At 54.9% G+C, this 24,635-nt stretch overlaps 1 long non-coding RNA gene across 1 annotated transcript; it reads left to right on the top strand.

Annotated features, from left to right (window-relative positions):
• Window positions 1–575: 575 nt before the first annotated feature.
• On the top strand, window positions 576–24,557 carry LOC117645414. The gene is made up of 3 exons (XR_004587726.1): window positions 576–784; window positions 16,672–16,769; window positions 24,472–24,557. It is a non-coding gene; the product is annotated as an uncharacterized LOC117645414 (long non-coding RNA).
• Window positions 24,558–24,635: the final 78 nt, after the last annotated feature.

Below are 24,635 nucleotides of genomic sequence, written 5' to 3'. Positions count from 1 at the left end.
ACGCTCCGCGCCGTCGCTACTCCACGCCGGACTTCCGCAGGCAGGCCTGAACGGCCGCCTGCGTGACCACTCTCCTCATGGCCAGCTAGTGGACCGCCGAACCCAGGATGAGGTTGGCCTGGGTCGATCACGATTTAACGCTAAGTTCGGCAATATTTCCTGACGTGTTCGGTCGGTGAATTCCTTTGGTTAGGTTAGGTTAGCTGTTTTGGCGGGAAACGGATTTCGATTCAAACTCTTGCACTGCGAGACGGCCTGCTCGGCGGGCAGGCCCACAGTGCAGGCGCCGCGTGCTGCTTTCTGCCTCGCCTTGCCGTCCTCTTTGGCGGCGGGCCGCTTGGCCTGGAGAAAGGTGTGCGGCGGGGACGGGAGGGGGAATGCCCATGGACCGGCTCGGCTCGGCGGCGCTGGCTCGGCGGCGCTCAGCCGGCGGCCCGGGTAGGGTAGGCGTCCTCCAGTGCTCCGCCCGCAGCCGCGCCGCGTGTACGTCGCGCCCGTTGGTTCCTCGTCGGCCTCCCGCGGCCGGCCGGCGCGCGCCCGCCGCCGCGTTCAGTGCGATCCACGCCACCCGGTGTCGCGCGCGCGCGCGTGTGTGTGTGTTTGTCAGTGTGTGTGCCATAGTGTTGGATTAACCCCGGTGCCAAGCAGGGAGACGTTCCGGATGTGGACCGCGCGGCTCGAAAAGGATTCCCCAGTGGGGTGGCGGTTGCCTGTTGCACCGCGGATTCCGTCAAGAGACACCCCCGTCCGTCCCTCCCGGCCGCTCGGATAAAAGACACGCCAGGTAAAAAGCAAAACAAGAATGAAACAAAAGTGAATAAAAAGTGCATAGATCGTCTGGAGAATCCCTCACCGCGCGGAGGGGTGCCGGCGGACTGCTCCGCGGAACCAATCATCTTGCGCATGCCATTGCCGGGCAGTTCTTGCCACTGCCCCTGACTTTACACGGCACTGCTGCGTTTCATAGCGGCCTGCCTGCCTGCCTGTCTGTCTGACTGGCGAGTGCAGCATAGCGCCCTGCAGCAAAGAGGAATGCCGACTCTGTCCGTCTGTCCGTCTGTGTGTCCATTCGTCTGTTTGTCCATCCTTGTGTAAAGGCTTAGGGCTTGCTTAGCTCGCGGAGCCTCTTCGCTAGCCATAAATCTCTCCGACTGGACTGGAGTAGAAGGCTTCACAAGTCGAAGGAGGCCGAACCGGCGTTCTCATAGTCGTCTGCGTCCGTCCGTTCGTCCGTCTGTCCGCATGTCTGTCCGACTGTCGCCGTTCTGATCATTGCAGAGATGCACCCAGCACTTTCATTTCTAGTGTGTGTGTGTAAAGCACTGTGTGTGTATGTCTGTGTGAGCCTCGTGAGAATGATCCTGGGGCACACAAAGGCATCGTCAGTAGCTGAATCTGAGAAGAACGGGATGAAAGTAAAGGTGAGGGAGCTGTGTCTTCATTTTCTCACCGAGGTGTGTTTGTGTGTGTGTGTGTCTGTGTGTGCGTGCCCGACCGTAGCAGAGAAAGTCCGTAATGTTCGACGGAACGTCATTTTGACACTTTGCAGTTCTGCATTATTCAAGCAGTGAAGGTGAAACCGAGCGGCAAAGTTGCATCGCCGGATTAACGGACCGTTGGAATTGGTGCGGTGCGCTCTCCTCGCGCTTCGGGACTGCAGAGGACCTCATGCTTGTTTCGCCTTCAAGGCCTAGTCTGCAAACCCATCCTGGAAAAACATTTCTTTTGTATACATCCTGTTTCTGAACTCCTCTCTGCTTGGTTGGGAACCAGTGAGCGCGTTTAAGTGCCCCACGACAAATAATTACCCGCGAACGAGGAGTAGGAGCAACTGCGGCGCTCTCTCGACGAATCCGCCGCGGCGGTCCCCGAGCACGATCCTGAAAAGCGGGGCTCCTAGTTATAACGGATTTGCCTCATCGGGCCCCAAGCGGACGTCCGAGACGTCGAAACAGCCATCATGCCGAGCTCCATGCGGTGCGTGATTATAGTCTATTTTGCGGATCGACTAGCCCAGCGTTATATCGATCGCTCGCTTCCTGAGACTGGAAGTTTCTGATAGAAACAAGGCTAGGATAAGTCCTGCCTCCTTAAAACTAGCAAAAAAATTGAAGTATTAGAAAAGCTCTTGCGGTCGAGCAAAAATAATATTAGAAGATCTGTTGCTTTGGACTAGAAAAGAAATATTCGTAAACCTCACTGGTGTAAATCAACTTAGAAATTTTCTGATACTTTTGCATATCAGAACATATCTCATGTCTGAGTTCTGATGTTTTTTCGGACACCTATTTCTGATGTTTGTGATTCTGATGCCTCAATTTTCTGATGACTTTAGTTCTGATAACATTGGCTGGACTCATAAAGAAATATATCAGAACAATCATTTTCTTTTCTAGATATATATTTTGATCTACATGAGACTCGGAAACGGGAAAAACGTCTTCAGGGGATCGAAACCGAGTCCGATCCAAATCTGCAGTCCAAATTGAGCTAGCTCGCCATCAACTCTCAAAAAGACAGTAAATGTGATCCGATCTCATTGAGATAAAAACTGGCCTAGCCAAATCTTGCAAACAAGACACTCACCGAATTTGAAATTGAAATTACGTAAACTTTCTATTATACAGGGATCTCATTTTTTTGAACATCAGACATCAGAAACATTCCTGACGGTTATATTTCTGATAAGTAGCAGTTATCAGAAATCAGATCGACTTATCAGAAAGGCCTCTTTTTCTGATGTCTCTATTCTGATAACCTATGAAAGTATCAGAAAAAAACATTTCTGATGACCTCTTTCTGATAAATCATTGATGTTATCAGAAAATACTCGAAATCTGATGTTTTTTGTCAAGTTATCAGAAAATCCACCGTTTATCAGAAAATTTCTGAGTTGATTTACACCAGTGCTGTTGCGGACTAGAAAAAAATTATTCGTAGACTTGCGTACTAGAAAAAAGTATCACCTTGTTCGAATTTGCCAGCGTACAGGGTGGGTGCGTTGCGACTGATGTGGTGTTTCGAACTGACTTGGCAGGGTACTGACTGCCCGCGCAGCTCCGCGCGGCTCCGTACGGCTCCGTACGGCTCTGAATGGCGTAGGCCGGTGTGTCTGGTGTGTCGCCTGGAGCCATGCGCGGGAGGAGGAAGAAGGGGGAGGGGGCAGACACATGGGATTGTCTGGGCGTCTGGACTGACCTTCTTCCCAGGCTAGCCTCTCTCTCTCTCTCTCTCTCTCTCTCTCTCTCTCTCTCTCTCTCTCTCTCTCTCTGCCAGGACGTCCAAGGCGCTCTGGCCCTAGTCGTGCCATCCTTGGTTCGGCTTTCGCCATTTGCTTTACAGTGTGATTGGAGGCCATTCGCGCGTCGGTATGACGATGGCACTGGAAATGTATAAATGTAAAGCCTCGCTGAAACTTGCGCCAGCCTCTCCCGACTTGGACGTGGTCGGCCAGTCGTGAAGATTGGACCTACTCGCCTTAATGCTCAACGTACTTCCCACCTCAACTTGAGGACAGGCTTGACTCTTTTGCAAAGTTCTTGAAAATTCAACGAAAAAAAGCTGCAATGATTATCACTAGGTAGCGTTACGATGAAGGGTTCTTCAGGAAACCAGTTTCCTCATGGTCACACTTTTACAGATAGCATGCTTGCCCAGAAAAATCATGTGGACAAGTAGGTTAGTAATTTATGCAAAATTTATCAGTAGCAAATAGAAGTTGTGTGTATCTTTTTGCAAAGCTGTAGCAAATGCCGCGTTTGAAAGTAAAGTGCGGTGGCCTCCGATTTTTTTTCATTTTTTCTTCGCTTAGCAGCGTGCCGCCTTGGATCGGCGTTTCCCACGCGTTGCCGGCCCCAACGGCTCCAACGAGACCCCCAAAACAATTTGGCTCGCCGAGAGCAAAGTGTCTGTTCTGCAATGTAAAACACGCCGCCCTGCCGACCCTGGCGAGGAAAATTGCCCAGCGAAGAAAAAAAAAATCTCATTCAACGAACGTTAATGAAAGCAGATGATACTCGTTTGGTTTTCTTCTGGGCTCATTAGTATGGGCTCATTCCAAAGATAGTTCTTAAAATCTCATTCAACGAACGAGGCCGAGCTGGCGCCGAAGCCGGCACGAGCTGAGCAGAGCCGAGGTCTGCCCGAGTCACCCACCCTTTGAGACGACCGCGCAGGCTGCGCCTCACCGCCCGCCAGCCAGCCAGACACACCAGCCCGCCCCGGCGGCCAGCCCCTATTATATTGTTAGGATACGCGCTTGGTTTCTGGACTCGAGAGTTAAAGCACGCTGACACCTTCATGTGTACAGTATTTTTAAGTATGTTTCAAGTGTGGTGAAGGTATCATCTGCTAAAAACCGTATGCGGCAAATCAAAAACCGTATGAGGCAGACCAAAAGCCGTATACGGCAAACAAAAAACCGTATGCGGCAAATCAAAAACCGTATGAGGCAGACCAAAAGCCGTATACGGCAAACAAAAAATCCGTATGCGGCAAATCAAAAACCGTATGAGGCAGACCAAAAGACGTATACGGCAAACAAAAAACCGTATGCGGCAAATCAAAAACCGTATGAGGCAGACCAAAAGCCGTATACGGCAAACAAAAAACCGTATGCGGCAAATCAAAAACCGTATGAGGCAGACCAAAAGCCGTATACGGCAAACAAAAAACCGTATGCGGCAAATCAAAAACCGTATGAGGCAGACCAAAAGCCGTATACGCAAACAAAAAACCGTATGCGGCAAATCAAAAACCGTATGAGGCAGACCAAAAGCCGTATACGCAAACAAAAAACCGTATGCGGCAAATCAAAACCGTATGAGGCAGACAAGCTAAAACCGTATGCGGCAAATCAAAAACCGTATGAGGCAGACCAAAAGCCGTATACGGCAAACAAAAAACCGTATGCGGCAAATCAAAAACCGTATGAGGCAGACCAAAAGCCGTATACGGCAAACAAAAAACCGTATGCGGCAAATCAAAAACCGTATGAGGCAGACCAAAAGCCGTATACGCAAACAAAAAACCGTATGCGGCAAATCAAAAACCGTATGAGGCAGACTAAAAGGGGTATAAAAAAACCGTATGAGGCAGGCCAAAAGCCGTATACGGCAAACAAAAAACCGTATGCGGCAAATCAAAAACCGTATGAGGCAGACCAAAAGCCGTATACGGCAAACAAAAAACCGTATGCGGCAAATCAAAAACCGTATGAGGCAGACCAAAAGCCGTATACGGCAAACAAAAAACCGTATGCGGCAAATCAAAAACCGTATGAGGCAGACCAAAAGCCGTATACGGCAAACAAAAAACCGTATGCGGCAAATCAAAAACCGTATGAGGCAGACCAAAAGCCGTATACGGCAAACAAAAAACCGTATGCGGCAAATCAAAAACCGTATGAGGCAGACCAAAAGCCGTATAGGGCAAACAAAAAACCGTATGCGGCAAATCAAAAACCGTATGAGGCAGACCAAAAAAGCCGTATACGGCAAACAAAAAACCGTATGCGGCAAATCAAAAACCGTATGAGGCAGACCAAAAGCCGTATACGGCAAACAAAAAACCGTATGCGGCAAATCAAAAACCGTATGAGGCAGACCAAAAGCCGTATACGGCAAACAAAAAACCGTATGCGGCAAATCAAAAACCGTATGAGGCAGACCAAAAGCCGTATACGGCAAACAAAAAACCGTATGCGGCAAATCAAAAACCGTATGAGGCAGACCAAAAGCCGTATACGGCAAACAAAAAACCGTATGCGGCAAATCAAAAACCGTATGAGGCAGACCAAAAGCCGTATACGGCAAACAAAAAACCGTATGCGGCAAATCAAAAACCGTATGAGGCAGACCAAAAGCCGTATACGGCAAACAAAAAACCGTATGCGGCAAATCAAAAACCGTATGAGGCAGACCAAAAGCCGTATACGGCAAACAAAAAACCGTATGCGGCAAATCAAAAACCGTATGAGGCAGACCAAAAGCCGTATACGGCAAACAAAAAACCGTATGCGGCAAATCAAAAACCGTATGAGGCAGACCAAAAGCCGTATACGGCAAACAAAAAACCGTATGCGGCAAATCAAAAACCGTATGAGGCAGACCAAAAGCCGTATACGGCAAACAAAAAACCGTATGCGGCAAATCAAAAACCGTATGAGGCAGACCAAAAGCCGTATAGGGCAAACAAAAAACCGTATGCGGCAAATCAAAAACCGTATGAGGCAGACCAAAAGCCGTATACGGCAAACAAAAAACCGTATGCGGCAAATCAAAAACCGTATGAGGCAGACCAAAAGCCGTATACGGCAAACAAAAAACCGTATGCGGCAAATCAAAAACCGTATGAGGCAGACCAAAAGCCGTATACGCAAACAAAAAACCGTATGCGGCAAATCAAAACCGTATGAGGCAGACCAAAAGCCGTATACGGCAAACAAAAAACCGTATGCGGCAAATCAAAAACCGTAAGAGGCAGACCAAAGCCGTATACGGCAAACAAAAAACCGTATGCGGCAAATCAAAAACCGTATGAGGCAGACGAAAGCCGTATACGGCAAACAAAAACGTATGCGGCAAATCAAAAACCGTATGAGGCAGACCAAAAGCCGTATACGGCAAACAAAAACCGTATGCGGCAAATCAAAAACCGTATGAGGCAGGCCAAAAGCCGTATACGGCAAACAAAAAACCGTATGCGGCAAATCAAAACCCGTATGAGGCAGACCAAAAGCCGTATACGGCAAACAAAAAACCGTATGCGGCAAATCAAAAACCGTATGAGGCAGACCAAAAGCCGTATCCGCAAACAAAAAACGTATGCGGCAAATCAAAACCGTATGAGGCAGACCAAAAGCCGTATACGGCAAACAAAAAACCGTATGCGGAAAATCAAAAACCGTATGAGGCAGACCAAAAGCCGTATACGGCAAACAAAAAACCGTATGCGGCAAATCAAAAACCGTATGAGGCAGACCAAAAGCCGTATACGGCAAACAAAAAACCGTATGCGGCAAATCAAAAACCGTATGAGGCAGACCAAAAGCCGTATACGGCAAACAAAAAATCTCATTCAACGAACGTTAATGAAAGCAGATGATACTCGTTTGGTTTTCTTCTGGGCTCATGGGCTCATTCCAAAGATAGTTCTTAAAATCTCATTCAACGAACGAGGCCGAGCTGGCGCCGAAGCCGGCTCGAGCTGAGCAGAGCCGAGGTCTGCCCGAGTCACCCACCCTTTGAGACGTGGCAGGCGGAGAGGGATTGTCAATGTTGCGCGCGGGCCGTCGCGCGCGAGGAGGGGGTAGGGGGTGCCATTGTCCGCGCAGGCTGCGCCTCACCGCCAGCCAGCTAGCCAGACACACCAGCCCGCCCCGGCGGCCAGCCCCTATTATATTGTTTGGATACGCGCTTGGTTTCAGGACTCGAGAGTAAGCACGCTGACACCTTCATGTGTACAGTATTTTTAAGTATGTTTCAAGTGTGGTGAAGGTATCATCTGCTAAAAAAGGGTAAAAAAACGAGAGGCCAATTAACTGGGCTATTATTTCAAAAGTGGCGTATTGTATTTAAACTCGAAGTTGAAAAGAACCATATCGGGGCGAAGGATTGAGGAGAAGTCTTCTGCTTTCTCACTGCTGCTGCTTTGCGTGCCAGTGCACACAGAAGCACACCCAGAAATATACCACACACATGCGTAAACATTCACCTAGACATTACACATGCACCACACACGCACACACACAAACACACTCGCCCCCACCCACACGGCACGCTACTGTGCTCAGCAGCCGGCCGCAGCGCGGGCCCTTCACTTCACACACACACACACACACACACACACACACACACACACCACACACACACACACGCATCTTTTGATTCCTTTCGCTCTTCTTTTTCATATCGAGCGATGAAAACGAAGATGCAATGCTGGTTTCTTCCCACTGCCGTGGGAATCTGATGTGGGCTCGGCCAGGCCAGCGTGCGTGCGTGTGTGTGTGCGTCTATTTATATGCGTACCGTCTGTATTGTTCAGCGTCCCACCCAAGGCCATGAGTTTTAAAGAGTAATACCCATTCATCCGGTCGGGTGGGCGGGCGCGTCTTTAACGCGGCACCGTCTTTCGGCTTGCAGGCGGGGGTTTCCCGGTGTCGCTTGTGTTGTTTTAACCACGGGCACCGGGCCGCTCATTTTGGTGGGGTGTACCCGTACAGGCGGTCCGGGCAGTCATCCTCTCGTCACGGTCTGGGGCGTGAACCGGCGTCGGGGCCCTCCTGGGTGGCGGGCCTGCTGAGGGCACGCGCGCGCGGCGGGGGCGGCGCGGGCGTCCTGGAGGAGGTGCTCCCGGTGCGTGACACTCGTTGCCATTGACACCGAGAGTCCTCAAGTGCGTTTCCTGTCTCGAGTGTCAGGCTCCAGCGACCGCTCCAGCGCCTCCAGCGTAGACGGCGACGCCCTGGGGGACGTCCGGCAATGCGATCTTTGCGAAATTTGTTATTTTTCGAATCGCCGAGGTTGTCTTGCTGCGTCCCAAACACATAATCTTATGTACTGGAAGCTAGCGCGAATTGAATCATGGACAAATAAGGATGTGAGAGTGGCTTTTCCCTCTTTTTTCCTCATTTCGCGCGGAGTGTGACTCGGTTTGCCTCGGCGTGGCTGCAGTGGCACAGTAAAGCACTCGTGCGTCGAGGCGCCGCCGTCGCGGTGAGAGAAGGGGGGGGGGGGGGGGGGGGGTCGCCGCGCGTCGCACTGCAGACTCAGAGTCGTTCTCGTCCCTCTGTCTCTCTCCCACCTTTACGGGATGCCCCGTGATTGCGAGAGAGACAGAGCGACGTCTTCGGAATCAGTCTTGCAGAGGGCCGCCTGGAAAGTGGTTTGCTTCTGTTTCCATTTCACTTGTCTGACACGTTCAAAGGCGAGAGGCCCGGGGCTGCCAAAGCTTCTTTGACGTCTCTTTCGCTGCTCTTTTATATCGGCCGAGTGGAGCTTGATTTTTTTTTTCTTTTTTTATTTCACCTGTAAGCAAAAAGGGAACCTGTCGGTCTGCGTCGGCCGTTCTTGTCGCCGCCGAGACGGCCGCGTGGGAATCGGACGGACGAGGAATCTCGAATCAATCGACGAGGCTCGACCGAATTTCAACCTGAAAAGCGTCTTAAAAAAAAAATTCAACCAATGGAACTTGTTTTCCAGCGGCGGTGTACTTTGGCTCGCCAATCCTGAGAACAATGTCCGGTGAGACACAAAGCGCACGGCGGTGCGGTACGCCACGCGGTATGCCAACATGACAAGACTGATGTATGGGTCCATTGGGCCGCGTGACGCGAAGTTGCATACCAGACGGGCGTTGCAGCAACAACAACAACGCGGGCAAAAACTCGCCAGCAACAACAAGACGGGCGTGGCCTTGAGCGAGGGGCAAGTCATATGTCGATGACCCGACCTGGGCCGTCTGAGCCGCGCCAGCCGCGCCGGCAACTTCATCGCCATTGTGCCCGGGTTCGCCATCAGCGGACTGACTTCGAGGTGAGTCGTTTTCGTCGCTCTGTCTCCCTCGCACTTGTGCTGGACGCCGCGTGAGTGTGAGAGAGACAGAGCGGCGAAAGCGACTTTCGGAGTCGACGGACGTCGAGGACCGCCGGTCCACAGTGGGCCAGAAGACCGGTGGAGGCGGCCGAACTCTTGACGCGTTCTGAGCTCCAGAGTCGCTAAACAGGCCTCAAAAAGAACGAGTGACCCCACCAATGGATTGCTCTCTGGACGATGAATCCATTGGTGGGGTCACACGTTCGGTTCGAGTCCCATTTAGCGACTCTATAGCTCAAAACGCGTCTAGAAGTTTGGCCGCCTGCACCGGTCTTCTGGCCCACTGTGCGCCCGTTCGCGGAATGCCTCGCGGGATTCCTCTTATCGACGCCGAAAAAAAAAACAACAAAAACAAACAAAAAAGAAAATGAAAACAGAACCCGCGTCCGATTGGGACTGGGGCTGTGTTCGGCGTGCCTCGCGGTGTGCATTGCGCGGCACTGTTTGAGCAAGAACGGCCTTCTCATCCTTTGCGTCGCTCTGTCTCTCTCGCACCGCTCAGGGACGCGCCGCGAGAGCAAGGGAGACAGAGCGACGAGCAGTGCTCTGAAAGACTCAGCCGGGCTGACAGCCACTCCGCGGCGCTGCGGTGCACAGTGGGCCAGAAGACCGGTGGTGGTGGAGGCGGCCAAAACTACTCTCCACGCGTTTTGAGCTCCAGAGTCGCTAAGCAGGCCTCGAACCGAACGTGTGACCCCACCAATGGATTGTTCGTTCAAGTGCGAGAGAGACAGCGCGAGGTTTGCGTGCTCCGCTTTCAGGACGTGCTGCGCCTGCCTCCACTCCGCGCGGAGTTATTGCGATTTGTCAAGGGGAGGACAGCAGATTACCTGGATTACGGGGCAGGCCACGCCGAGCCGCCCCACTACACCGTCGGAAATGTCACGACACGGCAAAAACGGGCAAAATGGAGCGCGGTGCGATACACTGTCGGGAGGAGGAAATGTTTGCGCCCGAAAAAAGTGCGGTCTTGCGTTGAACGAAGCCTTAGAGTTCTTTCTTTGCTGTTCGGGACACAAGGTCGAGCAGGCACAGTTCCCCACGCACAGACAGCCTTGGGCGCTCGGGACGGAGGTTCGAGTCCCGCCGCGGGTAAAACTTTTACTATTATTGTTTTGGCACTTGCTCATTTATTTTCATTGGGCCGGCATTCCTTCACAGCTGCGCTAATTTCTGCCAAAGGCCAAGGCTCCGTCGCGCGTCGCGGTCTCCGTGCCTCTGCATCAAGTCTCCTGCACTGCAGCAGACTGATTCCGAGAGTCGTTTTTCGTCGCTGTGTCCCTCTCGCACTCACGCGGGCGTCCCCGATAGGTGCGAGAGAGACAGAGCGACGAAAACGACTCTCGGAATCAGTCTGGTGTCGGGGCGGCGTGGTCATCGCCATCATTGGACCGAGGCGAATAATAAAACGCACGAACACACAGGCACACACACACGCACACCCGCGCGCGCCGAGCCGCATGCATTAGACGTGTACTCGCATAATCTTCACTTTTCGAGTATAATTCCTTGGCACGACCGCTGCCGCGCCAATTCGTCGAACTAATTTAAAACGCATTCCGTTTTTTTTCTCTTTTTCATTTCGTTAGGGATTCGCGATTCGCTCTCGACAGTGAATGGTCCCCCTCCGCGGGTCGCGTCCAAGCCGGCAAGGCGGCCAGGCGGCCAAGCGCGAGACTGATAGAGCGGTTACACCTGTTCGGTGGGAACGCTCCACCCGCGAGGGACCGCGAGGAAGCGACGCGCAAACCCTCAAAACATTTTTCGCACGCAGATCCCGAACCGCTGCAACTCTTCGCTCTGTCTCTCTCGCACCCCAAGGGATCGCCGCCCCCACGAGTGCGAGAGAGACAGAGCGACCAACGCACAGCATTGTTCGGAATCAGCCTTTGCTGCTGCTATGCGCTACCGCAACAAGGTGTGTCCCTTCGAAAAATATGTCGATGCATAAAACACGTTGTTGTTGTTGTTGTTGTTGTTGTTGTTGTTGTTTGTGAGCGTTAGGTGGCGTTAGGGCGTCCGAATAGCCGGGCCGGTCCAGCTGCATTCCGCCTGCTAGCCCTGCCTACTGCCCACGCCTCACGCGGCGCCGCGCCGGACGGACGCACGTCCCTGACGGCCTGCAGTCTGAGAGTCGCTCTGTCTCTCTCGCACTCACGTCGCACCTCGTACGAGAGAGACAGAGCGACTGCAGTGTGCTGTCGGGAGTAATGGTGACGCCGCGACTCTCATGGCGACGCCAAGGACCTCCCGGAGGACAACACTGCCCGGTCGCGGCACACTGTGGAGATACGTGTTGTCACCAGGACCACAGGAGAAATTTTTGCTCGAATCGAAAGTCTTAGTAAGATAGTTCAAATTTCATTTCGCGGGTACCATTTTTAGAGTGCAGCAGCCCGAGTCGTGTCGTGCAGGATGCAGGGCAGGGTACCCAAGTGCGATGATGTCGCGGTGTGCTGGCCGCGGGTCGAGGGAGTTCCCCACTGAGTCCGAGTCACCCACAGTGGAGTCGCTTGCTTGGCTGGTGCGATTTCATCTGACGGGGAATGCGAGTGTCCCGTCGCCAACCTATACTTTGGCGAGTTTATGCGGCGCCTAGCCAGCCTGCCTAGCCAGCCGGCCTAGCCAGCGGAGAGCATAGCGCAGCCAGGCAGAGAGATCATTGTCCATCAGGGCAATCGCGCGCCATTATTTATTTACATTCATTTGCCACGGCGGGGGCCGATAGGAATCAGGATCGTTTCTTTCAGAAAACCAACATCAACAACAGCAACAGCAGCAAAAACAACAACACACAATGAAAAAAAAAGTACTTGTCACCACACTCGTCAGAATTCTGTTTTATTTGCGTTGTGTGCAGATTCGACTTCGACAACCCAGAACGCACTTTTATTTTGCAGCTCTCTCTGCCCTCATGCTAAAAAGTCACAGTAGATTGACACTTCTATGTTTTATTTGCTATCGTTGTTTTTTTTGTTTGTTTTTTTTGTCTCTTTTTTAAATTATGTCGAGTAATTTATGTAAAATGACTACCGCCACTTTTAAAGCTCCTCTTCCTCAGTGGCGTGACCGCATTCTGTATGGGAGTCCATGGCGGAAACGAAAGGGGAAACGGATCCAGGTGCGAGTGTGTGTGTATGTGTGTGTGTTTGTTTGTGTGCGTTTACGTGTGTACATGTGAGCGGGCAATCCGAAAAGGGATCTGGATGTGAGGAATCCGGTGCACTGGACGCGGGCCAAGGCGGCGAAACGGCACTCCGGCGCGGTCTGACCCGCCCAGTGTTACAGTTGCAAAAAGGGGGGTGGGTTATACTTGGCCACAAAGGCGGGAGGGGAAATTTTAGGCAGGAGGGGGGGAGGGGGGGAGGGGGGGAGGGGGGTCACACGTTCGGTTCGAGCCCCATTTAGCGACTCTATAGCTCAAAAGCGTCTAAAAGTTGGCCGCCTCACCGGTCTTCTGGCCCACTGTGCGCCCGTTCGGGGAAATGCCTCGGGGGATTCCTCTTATCGACCCCAAAAAAAAAAACAAAAAAAAACAAACAAAAAAGAAAATGAAAACAGAACCCGCGTCCGATTGGGACTGGGGCTGTGTTCGGCGTGCCTCGCGGTGTGCATTGCGCGGCACTGTTTGAGCAAGAACGGCCTTCTCATCCTTTGCGTCGCTCTGTCTCTCTCGCACCGCTCAGGGACGCGCCGCGAGAGCAAGGGAGACAGAGCGACGAGCAGTGCTCTGAAAGCTCGCCGGGCTGACAGCCACTCCGCGGCGCTGCGGTGACGTCCAGAAGCCGGTTGGGGGTGGAGGCGGCCAAAAAACCTCTCCCGCGTTTTAGTAGAGCGCTAAGCAGGCCCAAACCGAACGGTGCCCCACCTGGATTGTTCTTCAAGTGCGAGAGAGACAGCGCGGGGTTTGCGTGCCCCGCTTTCAGGACGTGCTGCCCCTGCCTCCACTCCGCGCGGAGTTATTGCGATTTGTCAAGGGGAGGACAGCAGATTACCTGGATTACGGGGCAGGCCCCCCGAGCCCCCCACTACACCGTGGGAAATGTCACGACAGGGAAAAAACGGGCAAAATGGAGCGCGGTGCGATACACTGTCGGGAGGAGGAAATGTTTGCGCCCGAAAAAAGGCGGTCTTGCGTTGAACGAAGCCTTAGATTTCTTTTTTTTGCTTTCGGGACACAGGTCGAGCAGCACATTTCCCCCACGCACAGACAGCCTTGGGCGCTCGGGACGGAGGTTCGAGTCCCGCCGCGGGTAAAACTTTTACTATTATTGTTTTGGCACTTGCTCATTTATTTTCATTGGGCCGGCATTCCTTCCAGCTGCGCTAATTTCTGCCAAAGGCCAAGGCTCCTCGCGCGTCGCGGTCTCCGTGCCTCTGCATCAAGTCTCCTGCACTGCAGCAGACGATTCCGAGAGTCGTTTTTCGTCGCTTGTCCCTCTCGCATCACGCGGGCGTCCCCGATAGGTGCGAGAAAACAGAGCGACAAAAACGACTCTCGGAATCAGTCTGGTGTCGGGGCGGCGTGGTCATCGCCATCATTGGACCGAGGCGAATAAAAAACGCACGAACACACACCCACCCCCGCACACCCGCGCGCGCCGAGCCGCATGCTTTAGACGTGTACTCGCATAATCTTCACTTTTCGAGTATAATTCCTTGGCACGACCGCTGCCGCGCCAATTCGTCGAACTAATTTAAAACGCATTCCGTTTTTTTTCTCTTTTCATTTCGTTAGGGATTCGCGATTCGCTCTCGACAGTGAATGGTCCCCCTCCGCGGGTCGCGCCCAAGCCGGCAAGGGGGCCAGGCGGCCAAGCGCGAGACTGATAGAGCGGTTACACCTTTTCGGTGGGAACGCTCCACCCGCGAGGGACCGCGAGGAAGCGACGCGAAAACCCCTCAAAAATTTTTCGCACGCAGATCCCGAACCGTGAAACTCTTCGCTCTGTCTCTCTCGCCCCCCAAAGGGATCGCCGCCCCACGAGTGCGAGAGAGACAGAGCGACCAACGCACAGCATTGTTCGGAATCAGCCTTTGCTGCTGCTATGCGCTACCGCAACAAGGTGTGTCCCTTCGAAAAATATGTCGATGCATAAAACACGTTGTGTGTTGTTGTTGTTTTGTTGTTTTTTTTGTGAGCGTTAGGTGGCGTTAGGGCGTCCGAATACCCGGGGCCCGGGTCCAGCTGCATTCCGCCTGCTACCCCTCCCTCTGCCCACCCCTCACGCGGCGCCGCGCCGGACGGACGCAGTCCCTGACGGCCTGCAGTCTGAGAGTCGCTCTGTCTCTCTCGCACTCACGTCGCACCCGTACGAGAGAGACAGAGCGACTGCAGTGTGCTGTCGGGAGTAATGGTGACCCGCGACTCCATGGCGACGCCAAGGACCTCCCGGAGGACAACACTCCCCGGGTCGCGGCACACTGTGGAGATACGTTTTGTCACCAGGCCCACAGGAAAATTTTTTTGCTCGAATCAAAAGTCTTGAAGATAGTTCAAATTTCATTTGCGGGTACCATTTTTAGAGTGCAGCACCCCAGTCGTGTCTGCAGGATGCAGGGCGGGGTACCCAAGTGCGATGATGTCGCGGTGTGCTGGCCGCGGGTCGAGGGAGTTCCCCACTGAGTCCGAGTCCCCCACGGGGGCCTTGCTTGGCTGGTGCGATTTCATCTGAGGGGAATGCGAGTGTCCCGTCGCCCACCTATACTTTGGCGAGTTTATGCGGCGCCTAGCCAGCCGCCCACCAGGGCCTAGCCAGCGGAGAGCAAACGCAGCCAGGCAGAGAGATCATTGTCCATCAGGGCAAACGCGCGCCATTATTTATTACATTCATTTGCCACGGCGGGGGCCCATAGGAATCAGGATCGTTTCTTTCAGAAAACCAACATCAAAACAGCAACAGCAGCAAAAAAAACAACACACAAGAAAAAAAAAAAAACTTTCACCAACTGCAGAATTCGTTTATTTGCGTTGGTGAGATTCGACTTCGAAACCCCGCGCACTTTTTTTTGACTTCTTCCCCCATGTGTCACAGAGATTGACACTTCAGTTTTTTCTACTTTTTTTTTTTTTTTTTTGCTTTTTTTTAAAAGCGGTAAAGTAAAATGACACCGCCACTTTAAAGCCCCCCTTCCTCAGTGGCGTGACCCATTCTGTATGGGAGTCCTGGCGGAAACAAAAAGGGGAAGGCCGGTGCGAGGTGTGTGTATGTGGGGGGTTTGGGTTGTCTTTCTTACATTGACCGCTCCAAAAAGGGGGCTAGTGGGAAACCGGTGCAGGACGCGGGCCAAAGGGGCAAAGGCACTCCGGCCTCTCCCGGGCTAAAAACCCCGGGGGGGTCGCGGGGGGGCTGGCGGGGGAAAGGGGGGGGGGGGGGGAGGGGGAGGCGAGGGGGGGGAGGGGGAGGGGGGGGGAGGGGGGGGAGGGGGGGGGAAAAAAGGGGGGGGGAAGGGGAGGGGAGGGGGTCGTTTCCGGAGCTGAGCCGCGCCGTGGTCCAGCGTTCTCATCGCCCTAACGAAAACGAATTCGCACCGTGGGCCGCTGATCTGATTGGCCGGGCGAGCGGCCCGCGCAATGCCCCGCCGCCTCTCCCTGTCTCTCTCGCACCGCCACCGCCCCGTCGCCTCGCCGAACTGGGGCGCCGTTTTGTCAGTCGATGATGGAGGGCGAGATAGGACATCTTCGTCTAGGGCCGCAAGCAGCCTTGGCGACTCGTCTGCGTCAGGAGTTTAGCAATGACGCCTTTTCGACGGACCAGTTCTGGTAAGAGGCTCCGGGAATAATTGAGGTACAAGCGCTGGGAAGTGGGTAACGACCGACAAAAAAAAAAAACGGCGGATGCCCGCGGTATTCGAACTATCAAACTTTTTCCTCTAAGTTTATTACCATACACACGCCGCTCTGCCAGACTTGGCCGGGCGTTCCTGAAATTGTTGCTGCAACAGATAGGCTCTCTATCAGATCATGATTTTTTTTAAAAACAAGAGCCGAAGTGGCTTCATTCTCTCTCAGAACATGTTTAAATTTTTTAAAAAAAAGAAATTGTAACATTGTTAATTGTTTTCTGTTTTTTTTCAGCCTGTCGCTTGGAATGCCGGCTGGGTCGCTGCAGGCGCGTCTTGTTGACACCCGCTGGGACCGGCAGGGACCGGCACGGCCATCGCGGCATCTATTGGGTGCGTACACTTTTTATTGTGACTGTGTGTGTGTGTGTGCCCAGCGTTCGTGTGTGCTCTGAGTGAGACCGTCTGGAAGTGCGTTAGTTTTACGATGCCACGGTGTGTTTGCCATTGCATTTAGAGGTCACAGTGCACGTTCGGCGTGTCTTTGGGGCGTGTCGCTCTGTGTGTGCTGTACCCATGATGCACTCGGAGGGGGGAACGTTTAAGTACTCTGTAAAAAGAGAGAGAGAGAGAGAGAGAGAGAGAGAGAGAGAGAGAGAGAGAGAGAGAGAGAGAGAGAGAGAGAGAGAGAGAGCGTTTTCGGCACGCACGGTCCTAATTGCCCCGCCCCCTCTTTTCCCTCTCTAGGTTTAATCAACCACTTGGCGCTGCGATCACGAGGCCGTCCAAGCACAGGCCGGGCACGGGCGGCGGTGAGATTTGAAACACGTGTTGCTTCGTTGGCCAACAGCTCGCCGCGACTCGGTGTGCCTTTTTCGGGTCGGCCGACGCGTTCCGAACACGGACGGATAGCGTGCAACAACCACAACAACGGAGTAGTGGTGGTTCCTCGGGACGGACAGACTTATAGGCCCAAGGAGAACATTAAGGAACAAAAAAAACCGTATTCTTTTGTCAAAAATTTTATCCGAGGACTCACACAATTTTGCGCATGCTTCCTCTTTAAACAAATCCGTGGCAAAAATTTAGCACAATTTTTTTTTTGTGTGCAAGTGAAAAACCTCTATGAAGATTAGTAAATAAAATTGCGCAAATACAGCTGTGTTTAAAAAAATAATTAAAAATCCAAAGAGGCAAATGTTTTTTTTTTGTCGGTTTTAAAATAATCTTTGAGTAACATGTGGGCACGTTATTGAGACGTACTGAGCGTGAGGGGCGTGAGAGAAGCAGAGAGAGAGAGAGAGAGAGAGAGAGAGAGAGAGAGAGAGAGAGAGAGAGAGAGAGAAGCGACTGCGATGCTCATTGTGCAAGGGGGCGGGCGTTGAGCAGGGCCCAGCAGGACCGGCAGGACACGCCCCGCAAACAACGTCGCTAATTGTCCATCCACGCCGCGCCTCGTCGCTCTGTCTCTCTCGCACGCGCACGAGACGCCCCGTGGGTGCGAGAGAGACAGAGCGCGACGCCTGTGCCCTGCTGCGTCGGGACAGAGCGACGCACCTCGAGCGGCGTGGTCGTGGTCGCGGTCGCGCCGGCGGACTGATTCCGTGAGTCGTGTCCGTCTCTCTCGCTCCACCACGGGGCGCGCCGTGAGTGCGAGAGAGACAGAGCGACGAAAACGCCTCTCGGGCCTAATGGTGCGAGCAGCCATGAAAGGACCGCTGACAAACGACTTGACGGCGGTGCGGCGGATCGCAGGCGGATCGCACAGGCGCCGCGGAGCTGAGCCGAGCTGAGCGCAGCGAGCGCAGCCGGCCAGCCGTAACACGACGCGCCTGGCGCTGTCTGCGCCGACCATTTTCGGTGATGCCGAAATAACGCAACGCGGGGAAAATGGATGTTTTGTTGTGTATTTAGCTTTAAATAACCTGGAGAGCAAGAAAAGTTTCGGTAAAAAAAAATAATCAGTGCCGAATTGAAGGTTCGAACGCAGAGACGAACCCCGTCGTTTCGCGAAGGGCAGCACTTTGTTCGTCCAGACGCGACGTCCGCCCAAAGCCGCTCACGAAACGTCAGAGTGATGGCGGCCCTTCGGTTTTGAAACGGCCCCGCCACCATTGCGGTTCGTCTCGTGCGGGCTGAACCTCGAAACCTCGAAACCTCGAAACCGGACACTTGTTCTAAAACCGTTTACAAATGACCCCCCTGCGGGACGTGCCCTCACCGCGACCCCCACTCCGGCCCCGCGATAAAAATTGTCGGTTTGTGTGCGTCACTTTCGCTCGTTACCTTGACCCGCTGCCGCCCTCTGGCTGCCTTTCATCGCTCTGTCTCTCTCGCACCCAGGGGACGCCCCGCAGGTGCGAGAGAGACAGAGCGACACTGCGAGGAAGTGCGCGGTCTCTCGTGCGGACGCTGGCGCCGTCGTCCTGCTATCGCGTTTCAAGCCTCAGCGGCAAAACGAAAAACTCTGTCGTTTCCCAAAGAAACGCGCCCAGATTACCGCGCTCTTAATAACGACTGTAATTGCTTACTTTAAACTCGGACCGGAAGCTAACGGGCGGACAGCGGGCCGACAGACAGCTGGCGGACAGATAGACGGACAGACGGAGGCGGGCTCCGTTAATTTCGTGACGTGGTGACAGCAGGCTCATGGAGGAAGACGGAATAAGGACCTCCGCCAGCGGGCCACTCCGGCAGGACACTCTGCAGGACACTCCGCGACACGCCGCGTCACGTTGGGGCCGGTCACTCTGGAGGACACTTTGTAGGACACTCTGCAGGACACTTTGCAGGACACTCTGCAGGACACTTTGCAGGACACTTTGCAGGACACTTTGCAGGACACTCTGCTGGACACTCTGCAGGACACTCTGTAGGACACTCTGTAGGACACTCTGCAGGAAACTTTAAGGACACTTTGCTCGAAACTTTGCAGGACACTTTGCAGGACAATCTGCAGAATATTCTGCAGGACACTCTGCAGGACATTCTGCAGGACACTCCACTTGAGTATGAACGCCTCGTCACGTTTCCGCGGCTGGCCCGGCCCGGCCGGTGCAACGAGTTGGAAACGGAACCGAGGACTTGTCCAGGACACTTTCCCAAGGCGGCGGGCAAGGCGGCGGGGCACTGGTCTGCCCTGGGCTGCCCTGGGCTGCGCTGGGCCCTCCAAATGACCATCCTCTCCTCTCCTCGCCGCGCCCTGCGCCTCGCCACAGACAAGGCACTCGAAAGGTCGAAGGGCCTGCCTCCCGATCGAGCGGGAAAGGGTCTATCAGCGAAGGGCCTCCGCAAGGACCCTCCCGAGAGAGTGCTTTTTTTAATTGGTGCCCGGGTACAAGTCAACGTGCGGGGCCTTCGATTTGGGGAACCTTATCGTTGTAGCGCCGGTGTGTGGCTCGCCTGAGAACAGGTAAACGGCTCATGGACCGCGGGTTTCGTAGTCAAGGATCATGGTTCGACACCGTGTCTGCGTTTTACTCTGCGGGCATAGAGAGTCACAATATAAGGTCGCGACGCGTTAAAAGAAAAAGTTCGAAAAAGGTAGCAGCAGGGTAGCTGACGGTCACGGGCTTCGCGTACCTGGTTGAACCGCTGCTGGCGGAGTAAGAGTTGCCCCCGCGCAAACCACACGGAACTTTGACATTGTGCCCCCTTTCCGTGCAGCTTGCACGTCGGCGGTCAGGAAGCCCCTCTACGCTGCGGCGCTCGCCGGCCGCCCTTCACCCAATCCCAGCAAACCACACGCAGCCACACTGTCACATGTCTCCCGTTTCCAAGGCGACGCTCCTCACCGACTATTGCGAGAGGGGTCGTCACGGCACCGATCGCTCGCGGCGCGGCAAAAGGAACGGGACAGAAATAATTCTCTTCTAATGTAAGCCGTGCCCGGCGGGGCAAGGCTTTGGGTCCAAGGTCTTTAGAGAGGGCAAGGCAGCCGGCGCTATCGCCTATCGCTTGCGATTTGACACCGCTATAGCTCCCCTGCAGCGTCGTGCCGTGGCGTGGCGCGCCGGCTTGCCGCTTGCGTAACCCATCGGACCAAATACAGTCGTGAGTTAGTCCTGCCTGTTCTCGGTACCCGCAGTCCACGCAGGCCGCTCTGGAGTCTGAGCACGCCGCCGCCGGAGCCCAGAAACGCACCTTGGTTAATGAGCCTCTCGTATAGCCGAGCGGTCAGGGGCGTTGACTTCTAAACTTGGTGTTCAAGGTTCGAAACCCGACGGCATGGGAATCTTTTCTCAACTTCATTTTTTTTTTCGACGCAGAAAGTCGCGGCCGGTGACTCAAACGCGCGGCCCCACGAGAGCGCCTCTGCTAGTTTATCGATGACGTCCAAACTGGTCCGATTTCTCTCGCCACGACATGATTGCTTGATTGTTCTGATTGTTCGTCACACCTTTCGCACGGACATCGTCGCCGGACGGACGCCCGACGCCCCCGCGATGAGAAGCCAGCGAAGCCAGCGCAGCCAGCCCGTCCGTCACCGTCGTTTTCACCCGGCGCGGGAAGAAACTTCCAATCAGGCTGCCGCGGTTTTTTTTTTCAACACGGGGAAACGAAATTATTATTATTGAATCGGGGAGGAGAGGAGAGCGGAGGGCACCAAGCTGCACGCCGAACGGAGAGGATGCGGACGTACGCTTGTGCACACTGTACCAAGAACTGTGTGCTTAAGGCATTGGTCAAAACGGGGACAAATGTATAGAAATCGTGGTTTTTGCTGACTTTCAGCGACCACAGCGTCTAATCCAAGGCGGAAAATGGCACTCCCTTAAAGGGTAGGTCGTCTGTGGACCCATAGCACGCCTTTCCTACGGAGTGCGATTTCCCGCCTTAGTTTGGGAGCAACTTTGCCGCAAAGTTGGTCGAAATGTTGACACAACGAGAAATAGTCCTTCTGCGGCCCCTTTGGGCCCCCAATGCGGGCCCCTTCGGCCCCTTCGTCGGCTTACTGTCGTGCCTCGGACGCGGCGGCCTTCGGGCAGGCAGCTCAGGGACTGGACCACCCGCGGTCTGGACCAGGCCGCGCGGATCAGTCATTCCATTCATTCATTCAGTCATTTCCAGACGCACAGTGGGCCAGAAGACCGGTGGAGGCGGCCGAAACTCTAGACGCGTTTTGAGCTCCAGAGTCGCTGAATGCGACTCGAACCCAACGTGTGACCCCACCAATGGATTGCTCTCCGAACGAGGAATCCATTGGTGGGGTCACACGTTCGGTTCGAGTCCCATTTAGCGACTCTGGAGCTCAAAACGCGTCAAAAGTTTTGGCCGCCTGCACCGGTCTTCTGGCCCACTGTGCAGGGCTCACCGCGCGGCGCGGACTCGCTCCGGAACGCCTGTAGCTCCCTCTGTCGCACTCACAGGGCGTCTCGGAGAGGTGCGAGAGAGACGCGTCTCTTTGGACCCGCTGTCATGACTTAACTCAACGGGGCTCCAAGACGGAACGAACCTGAAGCTCAGCGACGGCCACCGACTCAATGCCAACAAAGAACTTACGAAAAATCATTTTTCAACGAAAACAGAACAATGGTGGGGTGTTGAACCTGGGCGTGCGCGGTTACATACACCATCGGCGCAACGCGAGGACGTTGCCGCGTCCGCCGCGGTCCGCGAGGCTTCGGCGTTACGGCGTCCCGGCACGGCACACAGTGGGCCAGAAGACCGGTGGAGGCGGCCGAAGCTCTGGACGCGTTTTGAGCTCCAGAGTCGCTACACTGGGCTCGAACCGAACGTGTGACCCCACCAATGGATTCCTCGTGCGGAGAGCAACCCATTGGTGGGATCACACGTTCGGTTCGAGTCCTGCTTAGCGACTCTGCAGCTCAAAACGCGTCTAGAGTTTCGGCCGCCTCCACCGGTCTTCTGGCCCACTGTGCGGCACCCAAGACGGTACCGGCCACAATGCCTCCGTCTCCCTCGCGCCCCCACCGCACGGCCCGTGCGCTCGAGAGAGACGGAGCACTGTAAAACGGCACGGCAGTGCGGTACCGGGGCAGGCCGGCCACAAAAGGATGTGCTCACCAACAACTTGCGTCACCACGCTGCAGTGCGTGGGCGGTGCCGAAAGCCCGCAACCACGAACCCATCGCGCCTTTAGCTCATTTTTGTTTTTCCACGTTGAGAGGTAATTATCGACTCGATCTCGTTCTTCTTCTTCTTCAAGGTGATCTGCAAGACTGATCCAGAGAGGGAGAGCTTGTCTCCCTCGCACCCGTATGGAAGGCCTCGTGAGTGGGAGAGAGACAGAGCCAGGTCGCACAATGGACCGGGCGGTGCGCGCACGGGTCAGCGTCGGGATGCGCGTGGGAGAGAGAGAGAGACGTCCTGGACCAGCCGCGCCGTGGAACAAAACCAGGGAAGTGCCCCGCAGGCTGCAGGCAGGGCTGTACCCTTTCTGCTGGAAAGTCCGCCAGGATGGCGACAGGCGAGCACCCCGCACTCTCCCATGCCGCCGCCGCGGCTCTCAGCGAATTCTATTCTTCCTCGCCTCTCGGTCGGTCCGGCGATGGCATGGCGCGGTCGCTCTGTCTCTCTCGCACTCATGCGGCGTCCCGTATGGGTGCGAGAGAGACGGAGTGAGTTGGCACTGCCCGACGCTCTCGGTGTCCTTCTCCATGCTTTCTCCGGCCGTTCCGCGCGTTCCGCGACTCATCTCGCGGTGGCCTTTGCCTGCGAGGCTTGCGTGCTGCACACTGTGCTGCGTGCCTCGGAAGCCGCGGCCGTAAAGCTGCGCCGGTCGCTTTTTCATGCAATAGTGCTTTGGGGATGATGCACGCGTCGCGGCCTCCAAGCCGGCGCGGCCGCGATGCTTGTGGCCGCCGCTTCCCGCGCTCGCCGCTCTCTGGGCGGACATCTCCGTCTTTACGACGCACAGTGGGCCAGAAGACCGGCGGAGGTGGCCAAAACTCTAGGCGCGTTTTGAGCTCCAGAGTCGCTAAATGGGACTCGAACCGAACGTGTGACCCCACCAATGGATTGCTCTGCGAACGAGGAATCCATTGGTAGGGTCACACGCTCGGTTCGCGTCCCATTTAGCGACTCTGGAGCTCAAAACGCGTCTAGAGTTTTCATCGCCTGCAGTCTGCTGCACGCTGGACCGCACCAGCCTATCCTGGAGATTACACGCAGCTTCGCTTTTTGCAGTGACTGTACTACTTTGGGGCGCTGGCCGTACCTCCCCGGCAAAAAGTGTCCCTTTTGGAGGAGTGCGGCACCGAAGGGCCGACCGACCGCACGCCGCAACGGGACCTGCCTAGTGGTAGCGAAAGGCCCTGGTCCGGCATTGCCCCCCCCCCCCCCCCTCCCCGGCACGCCTGGTCCGGTCCGCCTCGCCTCGCCGCTCGCGCGGACTTGAGGGGGCGAGGCAAGGCGAAGCAAGGCGCGTGAAAACACCAGGCCTACCACCTAACGGGCTAGTCCCAAATAGAAAAAGAAATCAAATTAATCTTTCGGTCCTATCACTCGGGCCAATTCTTCTAGCCCCATGCGTGGGTCGTGATACAGAGGGGCCAATAGCATGTAGATTCCGGGTCCTTTTGTTGTTGTTGTTGTTGTTGTTGTTGTTGTTGTGCTGGTCGTCGTCAAGGCCGCCGTGACGGACGACGCGCTTGCAGCACACTGCAGCACGCAGCCTAATTCTCACCGTCCGCCCCACCGGCAGACTGATTCGTCGTTGTCTCTCTCACACCAATAAGTGACGCCCCACGAGTGCGAGAGAGACAGAGCGACGAAAAGTCGACTCTCTCGGAATCATCAAGTCCGCCGCCCACGCACCGTCGTTGTCACGATTTAGCATTAGCGGGCGCGCCGTGGAAGGCGAGGCCATCCCTTGGGCAACCGCATGCTAATGTCGCCGCACCACCCCACTGTGCGAAACCAGAACAACGACCGCCACACTGCAAGTGGTTGTACCTCGTCAACGACGAGCCATGTAGAACAACCAACTTTTCTGGCCGTGGAGGGCTTAGCACATGTTGGGAGCGCCCAAATTCCTTTTGGTCTGGTGCGGAATTTGACAGGGTCTTTTTTCTTGCACTTTTGTGGGTGATTGTGTTGTGCTGCCGCTAACTGGTGAACGTGATTGTTGCAGGAATGCCGCAGTGATGTCGTCGTGGCTGGGCACGGCGGTGGGGGCGGCGCTGGCCGCGGTGCCGCTGTGCTGGACGCTGCTGGTGCTGCACCGCCACCGCGCGGCCTGGCTGCCCCTGGACGTGCTGCTGGCCGCGCTGGCGTGGCAGGGCCTGGTGCAGCAGG

The sequence above is a fragment of the Thrips palmi genome, unplaced genomic scaffold (genome assembly GCF_012932325.1).
Source record: "Thrips palmi isolate BJ-2018 unplaced genomic scaffold, TpBJ-2018v1 HiC_scaffold_18, whole genome shotgun sequence".
Lineage (NCBI taxonomy): Eukaryota > Metazoa > Arthropoda > Insecta > Thysanoptera > Thripidae > Thrips > Thrips palmi.
This window is presented reverse-complemented; position numbering and strand designations above follow the sequence as displayed.